At 37.4% G+C, this 7,998-nt stretch overlaps 1 long non-coding RNA gene across 1 annotated transcript; it reads right to left on the reverse strand.

Moving 5' to 3' along the window:
* Positions 1-308: 308 nt before the first annotated feature.
* Positions 309-6,606, reverse strand: LOC121875621. The gene is made up of 2 exons (XR_006090644.1): positions 1,874-6,606; positions 309-1,826 (listed from the first exon to the last, which is right to left on the reverse strand). It is a non-coding gene; the product is annotated as an uncharacterized LOC121875621 (long non-coding RNA).
* Between the last annotated feature and the right edge of the window lie 1,392 nt (positions 6,607-7,998).

Genomic DNA, 7,998 nt, shown 5'->3' on the forward strand with positions numbered 1-7,998 from the left:
CAGCACATAGGTATTGTACAGAACTCAACTCACTTGTATATCTTGAGAATTCATAAATGACCGTGATCACCTTCACAATTCTCAACAATGTGTTTACTGGTATGGTACAGTACAGTACAGTACAGTATGCACACCCATAGTTTTTATCTGGTTATTGTTTCTCAAGGAAGGACACAGGCTATAGGAGTGGTGGCAGCACCCAACTTTCCTTCACCAAAAACAAACCCAGGCAACACTGAGTACCCCAGCCAGTATAAAATAATACAAATATTATATCTACACTTATGGGTCAATGTATAAGTATCTTCTACTTTTGTATAATGTTTTATTTACAGATATATTTACATACATGACTTACAATATTGTAATAAATTTGTCTATGTCAAAAATGATCTAGTTACTACTTACTCTCTCGCACAATAGATATTAAAAGTCCCTTGCACCGAGCAGATGAGTGTAGGGCTAAATCACAAGTATTTACACACGGTGATTAACAAGGGCACGAGTAACTGCCCGCTAGCATGACCATTTATGGGATTGGTCAACTGTGAACACTAACAAACTGTTATGAACTAATGCCACAATATGATGCTAAGAGAGACTTCAAGTGGCAGGATGAATAAATACTTAAGGTGCAATAATTCATATCCGGCAAAATGAATATGTGATCCCACGCCTAACTTGAAACTTATTTTTATCTATTACTTTTGGTCATACCTTAAAAAATCACGGTAAAATCAAAGCATAGGAACGTGTGTTTGTGTTTGTGTGTGTCATGGGAGAGGGGGCTTAGTTCTTCTGCAGGAGCACCGACTACATAATTTTGCCATCTTAGAAGGAGCACCTGTACCCACCTCTTGTTCTGACATTCTTTACAATAATCACACTGGAACAGACCTCACATGACATGACTGCAATAGCAACCAGTGGGTAATACATCACAGAATTAATTATGTAGACACTTTCTTCTCATTCACACTTTCCATTACAGAACCGTGTGGAGTATGTGTGTGACGACTGTAGCCCACATCCTGAATTAATAGAACAGTACAGTATTACAAAATCAAAATACATAATGAATATAATATTTAGCATAAACAAAAGAGTATTGAAGTGAAACAGTGGACTTGTAGGTGTGCTGCAGACTTCAAACTAATGGATAAAACAAGAGTCTCATATACAGTAGTAACCAAATAATAGAAGAGGATAATAATTTATGGACACAAAACAGACCAAAATGTATAATACAGAATATGATTTTATTAATTCTCACCGGCAGCACACAGTAAATGACGTGTTTTAATTGTTGTGCAGTTCAGTAGGCACAAGGCTATAGTGTATCCCGAAACCTGAAGACATACACGTAATAAACTCGTGCACCACAAGTTTAAATTCAAACAATCGGCGTCGTTCATATTTGTTCATAATCAAGAAACTGAAAACCAACATAACACAGCACAGCACAGCACACCCACTGTACTACACATACAAAAGGAAAAACTTACTCCAACATTTGTGAAATTAAGAAAAGTTTGTAGTAAAGCAAAATTCCAACTTATTACAGCTAGATATTTTTTTACGTAAAACTAAAGCTATCGCTTGTGACATATTGCTAACTATTTAAAATAAAAATAGTTAAGTTTTGGGGAATATTACTTCCTTCTCTGACTGTTAAAATTATCATTAAGTTTTACACATATAAATGAGTACTGTACTGAACCTTAAAAATACCTGTAACAATTTTGAACGAATATCATACATTTCAGACACAATACAGTACAGTATTGTACATTACATAGGCAGCTTTTATTCCTCTCAGAGTAAACCTCCCAATCATTAAGCAGTATGGCACCTTACTACTCTCAGGGTAAACCTCCCAATCATTAAGCAGTATGGCACCTTACTACTCTCAGGGTAAACCTCCCAATCATTAAGCAGTATGGCACCTTACTACTCTCAGAGTAAACCTCCCAATCATTAAGCAGTATGGCACCTTACTACTCTCAGAGTAAACCTCCCAATCATTAAGCAGTATGGCACCTTACTACTCTCAGAGTAAACCTCCCAATCATTAAGCAGTAGCCACCCCACCATTAGTATTTAACAATTTAGCAAATCTAACCAACAGATAAAATATTGTACTGTATTTCTCTCTGTTTATAAACTGCATTATCAACCAAACATTAAGTTGTTGGCTTCCACAACTTTCTTTCTCAATCACCCAATACTGTACTGCACTTATTAATACATGTCTTCTGCCACACAACACAGTAAGCTATATCTGTGTACAGTACATTTATATATATTCCACTGCAGTGTTTCATTTACATAAAAACCTCAAAGTTTCAGAAATCCAGAAGAAAAATTATATTTTAGAACTACAGAAAGAATGAAGAGCATTATTGGTCCAGGTGACACTAACCTTTTTACAGAAAACTATTTTGATCCAGTAAATTCACAAATAATGTAATAAACAATAACAAGAGTGTGTGTGTGTGTGTGTGGACCTGCTGATCCCTTCATGGAGTCATGTTTACAAGTAGTGAAACTTGTTTGTTTTAATATTTCATGATACTTATACACATACAGGTATTCCCTTATTTATGATAGGATTGCATTCCTGAAAACTCTTAACATAAACCGAATTAATAAAAATTGGGATCTTATTAACATAGGTTTCAATGGGATATGTTCCTGGCCTGTCTGATGCAGACATGTATCCTAGAAAAATGATACTACACTAATTAAAGGAATACTGGAAAAAACAAAATTAAACACTAATAATAAGTCTGGTGCCTAGCATTTACCAGAGGCGGGAGAGTCAGCAGGACACTTGCCAGCCATTTTTAAAGTTACAGAGTTACTGTACACTGATCACTTCACAGTCACCAAAACAAGAGTAAAATCTGAATGATAACGTTTTATTCTGACTAATAACGGCAAAATATATCAGCAATCACGGGATATGCAACGCTTAATATCAATAACGTTTGTTACGCGAGCGAGGGCAGATGCGATCACGTTGAAGGAAAGCGCGGGACCGTAGTTCCCACGGTGGCAGCGTGCGGCTCGGTGAACTGCGTGGAGGATGGAGAAGTGAATACTGTACCGGCCACGAGTTTAGCCCGACACTAACTACCGTTAACGTGGATTTTGCCTAAAACATAAACAGCGAGAGGATGTTAAAATGTAATTAACGTTAGAGTGTATAGTCATAAAGAGGGGGATACCTGTACTGCTGTGAGTTATCACTAACAACTACAGTAATTCTTCACCAAAAATCACCTAATTTGGAAGATATTTGAGCACAATTCCTCCATTAATGAATTTTTTCCAAGTTCAGATAATTTTGTGTACATTTGTTTTAAATGTGTATAACAAACTAATACAGTGCAGAATAAAGAGACATGCGGTTTCACTATGACACAAAACTGGTTGGAGATTCAAAGGCAAGTTTTAGACCTGACTGCAGGCAACTGCATTGCTTGTGCATTTTGAAAAAGATTAATAATTTATATATTGGACCTGAATTTCACACTATTTGAAGATATTTCATTTCCCTTTATTAATATATTGTACTGTACTGTTGTAGTGTAGTGTACTGAACTGTTATCCAGCTTTGTGTTGTAGCTGTACAATATATTATTTAGGAGGAAAAAGTGTAATAAGAGTTTAGTTTGTCTTCTGTACTGTTACAGATGGGTTACTCTTGATTTGTTTACTGAATGTTGGCAGTTATTCTGTTTATCACTTTGGCGAAGAAATTCTACTTAATAACTGTGCACAACTGTATTATATATACTGTACCGTACCTCATTGATCCTAACACAAATCTAGTTTTCTCCTGTACAAACACTAGTCCACAACTACTGAAAGACAAACGCATCAGGAACGACCACTTTCATGCCTGGATGGGTTACCAGAGCCACTGGCTTCCTTCCCCCAGTAAAGCAGTAAATTCAAATTACAGGGAACATAACGGAAATGACTCATGATTTTGAGGTAGGAGAGTGGCCAGGATCAGTTCACCAAACCAGCAGCAGTTATCTCACTCTACCAGTGCAGGATAACCAAGGTGTACGAGTACATTGTACAGTACTACTGCAACATAGCTAACATGGCACATACAGAAGCATTTATCAAGTATTTCTATATGAATGTACAGTACAGTATCCAATAAGCAGTCTATTTGAAATAAAAAGTTAATCCATACATAGCATCAATAATTATTTTGTTTACAAGACTGGCAGCAGAGTAGAGTACCGGTAGTCTTATACTAAGATTCCCTACACAAGATTAAAACTTATAATAACTATTTCCTTAGGAAGATTCATATTCACTACTTGAGAGATCACCAGCAGGTAAAAGAAGTATACAACACATTCACCATGATTAACTTCTACTCCTCAAATTGTTTCTTCTGGATTTCTAAGAAAGAAAAAAATATTAAGTATCATATGATAATGCTGCTCTTACTGTCAACCTACTAGAGGAGGAATCAACCCTGAAATGCTATTATGAAGCAATAGCCACAGACAACTGTCATTACAGTACAGTAATGTACTATGCTTGCCTTCTTCAAGGTTATGACCACATACAGTACAGTACTGTACTATGCTTGCCTTCTTCAAGGTTATGACCACATACAGTACAGTACTGTACTATGCTTGCCTTCTTCAAGGTTATGACCACATACAGTACAGTAATGTACTATGCTTGCCTTCTTCAAGGTTATGACCACATACAGTACAGTACTGTACTATGCTTGCCTTCTTCAAGGTTATGACCACATACAGTACAGTACTGTACTATGCTTGCCTTCTTCAAGGTTATGACCACATACAGTACAGTAATGTACTATGCTTGCCTTCTTCAAGGTTATGACCACATACAGTACAGTACTGTACTATGCTTGCCTTCTTCAAGGTTATGACCACATACAGTACAGTACTGTTGTGTACCTGGCAGTAGGTCTGATACATTAACCTTTTTTAAGGTCATATTCCTCAGCATCAACTAAGGAAAATTAAGTGTAAAGGTTGCCCCAAGAAGCTGAAGGTCACCTACAGTTGTGACTACCCTATACTGCTCTGTGCCTTGGCTGTTGCTCCGCCATCTCTCCATCAATCATTCTGCCATTTTGAAGTTTTATGCATTGCTGAGTAATCATGAACCTGGCTCTGGGCTTCTGCTATAAATTAAAAATTCAGTTTCAAGTCCTCACTTGTAGCATACACCCTTTAGCTAGATGAGAGGGCCAAGGTGGCGCTACAAATGTTCCTTCCTAGGGATAAGCAGAAGTGAACCTATGAGAGTTGATCCATTTATAGATAGAGTACAGCACCATATATGTAAATATTGGGTAGGGAGGGTGGCACTCACTACCCAATACACTTATTCAGTGGTATGATCCTCAAGGAGAGAAGAAGCCATTAATGTGTGGTGCCCCAATAATCAGTGGAAAAGGCGGGCGTCACAGCCAGATACACCCCAAGCTGGTCAATGAGAAAGTAAAGAATTCACAAGGAACAGAAAGTGAACCATTAATTCCCCACTACAAAACCAGTTGAACCATCACCCAGCCTAAAACTGACCTAAACACCACAAAAAGCTTGATAAACTGAGTTGCTTTAATAATCCAAACATGAAGTTGACATAACTGAGGCAGAAGAGAAGCCAGAGAGCTTATGAAGGAAAGAAAACAACCATTTACGACTACAACAAAAAGGAGGAAAATAGTGTAATTCCATCAACCATATACTATAGTGTAGTGTAGTGTAGTGTAGTGCTCTGTACTGTACTGTATATACATCACAAGCCAGACTTAAAAAATACACGACCTTGGCATATACTGGTCTTGTGTCTTAACTAACACACTCTCTTAGTGTCTTGTACAACAAATAAACTTGACACTGGTTTTAATCTTTTTCATTAGACAATAGTAAGTCATATGATGGAAAATAACAGCCATTGTACTGAACTGTATTTGTAAACTGCAAACTCATGGTCCTGATCTATGAGTAACCTGCTTATCCAGAGACAGTGTTGTAGATAAGCTGGTGTTTCAGAACCTTAGTGTGACATACAGTAAGGCCCTTATAATGTATTACACTTTAAGAGTTTGCTGTTTCATATCAGAAGGAAGTCTGGGGCTCTCAACCATACAGTATGACCTCTATATAACGTGTAAATCTGTTAGAGGGAGGTTTCACATTTAACAGACCCTCGTTAAAATGGATTGTCATCTCTATATACTGTAGTAGTCCATTAAGTAGAGGTTTGACTGTAGCTCCAAAAGGTACACATGACAATTGTTCTATGCTCTCTGTGGGGACCTGTGCACCTGCTCCAAGTTGATGGGGGGGATATCCAACATCCATTATAAGTCTTTTTAAAATACAAGACATATACAGTACTGTAGAGTGTAACTAAACAGTGGTCAAGGAATATCCCGGGATCTGCTATGATCAAGAGAACCACCAGGCCACATTGTCTTACAGTACAGTACAGTACAGTACAGTGGTCCCTCGGTTAACGAGCGCCTCGGTTAACGAGTTACCTTCCATAAGATTCTTAACTTCGGTTAACGAGCAATCCCTCGATTAACGAGTTTCTTACGAGCCGACCTCAACATGTTTTCGCTTGCATTTGGCGGTCCACCAGCTGTAGTATTAGTCTGCCAATACAGTAATCGGTTCTAGGGCTTAAATTCCTTACCATTTTAGTAAATATCAAGAAGTTTATACTATTCATTTTAAAAGTTTATTATTAATTTTTTTAGTCATTTTAACAATTATTGAACATAATTGAAGGTAATGAAACTAGTTTTATGCGCGCCATCCAGCCTCTCAACACACCATACAGGCGTCAGTCTCTGTGTCTTTTCAGTGGAGGTAACATCTTGCTTGAGACTCTCTTCAACTAAAAGCTTTTTTTCTGTGTTTGCAAGCAAATTATTGGTCATTTTGAAATTTATTTTACATATTGACAATATATAATGCAGTGCAGTGTTGATTTAAAGAAAATAATCTTGAATTACACCAAGAGAACTAAAATTTTATGGGGGAAATGGCGCCATGGGGTGACTTCTCTTCCACCCCAATGCCTTCTCTTCTCCTCCACCCCCATTCTAATTCCCATCATCATCATCATCCAGGAGCCTTCTACATACACACCACAAAGTAAGTGTACTTTTCTACCTTTTTTGTTGAATTTAGGCAATTTTCGGTGAGCTGGAACCAATTACCCCAAAACCCATTGAAACAATGGTTTCGGTTAACGAGCAACCTTCTGGAACGGATTGTGCTCGTTAACCGAGGGGCCACTGTACAGTATACATAAATCCCAAAACTAACAGAAACAAAGAAAAGTAACAAGATAAACATAGACTTAGAATATGTAAAAACAAGGAAGAAAACTGTAGTGCATTATAACAACTATACAGCATTAACTCAGCCAACTATCCCATGATAAACTCCTGTAAGGTCACAAAACTCTCCTTTACCACCACCAGCCTGAGTCCAAATACACAACACCAACAAACTATAACTAAACCAAACAAAAATCAGTCAGTACACAGTGAAGACCTTACTCTAACTCTCACGATATTTCTACTCATCAACACACTGTAAACACACCAAGTTTAACAGGTCACTTCCTTGTTTAATGCTGTGACTCTAATTTCAAATAGAGTGCATAAGCAAAGTCTTTGTCCCTAAGGGTGTTAAAATGCAAGGAGTTGCCTAATGTATTATAATCCTGCAGGAAGATAATACCCTTACATAGGGAGGTACCACACACTGTTGGCTACACTATGGGATCACTTACTGAAAATGTACTTCACTCACACTCAAACTATCTGAGCTAAGCTGCAGACCTCCTGAAGAATTCGAGTATGAAAATAAAAATGCAAGCTTACCGTATCCCCAAGGAAAAGTTAACTGAGAATTTTATATACAAATGAGATACCAAAATACAGTAGCTGTTGTTGACCTGTTG

Source organism: Homarus americanus, unplaced genomic scaffold, assembly GCF_018991925.1.
Source record: "Homarus americanus isolate GMGI-L3 unplaced genomic scaffold, GMGI_Hamer_2.0 scaffold22250, whole genome shotgun sequence".
NCBI classification, from domain to species: domain Eukaryota; kingdom Metazoa; phylum Arthropoda; class Malacostraca; order Decapoda; family Nephropidae; genus Homarus; species Homarus americanus.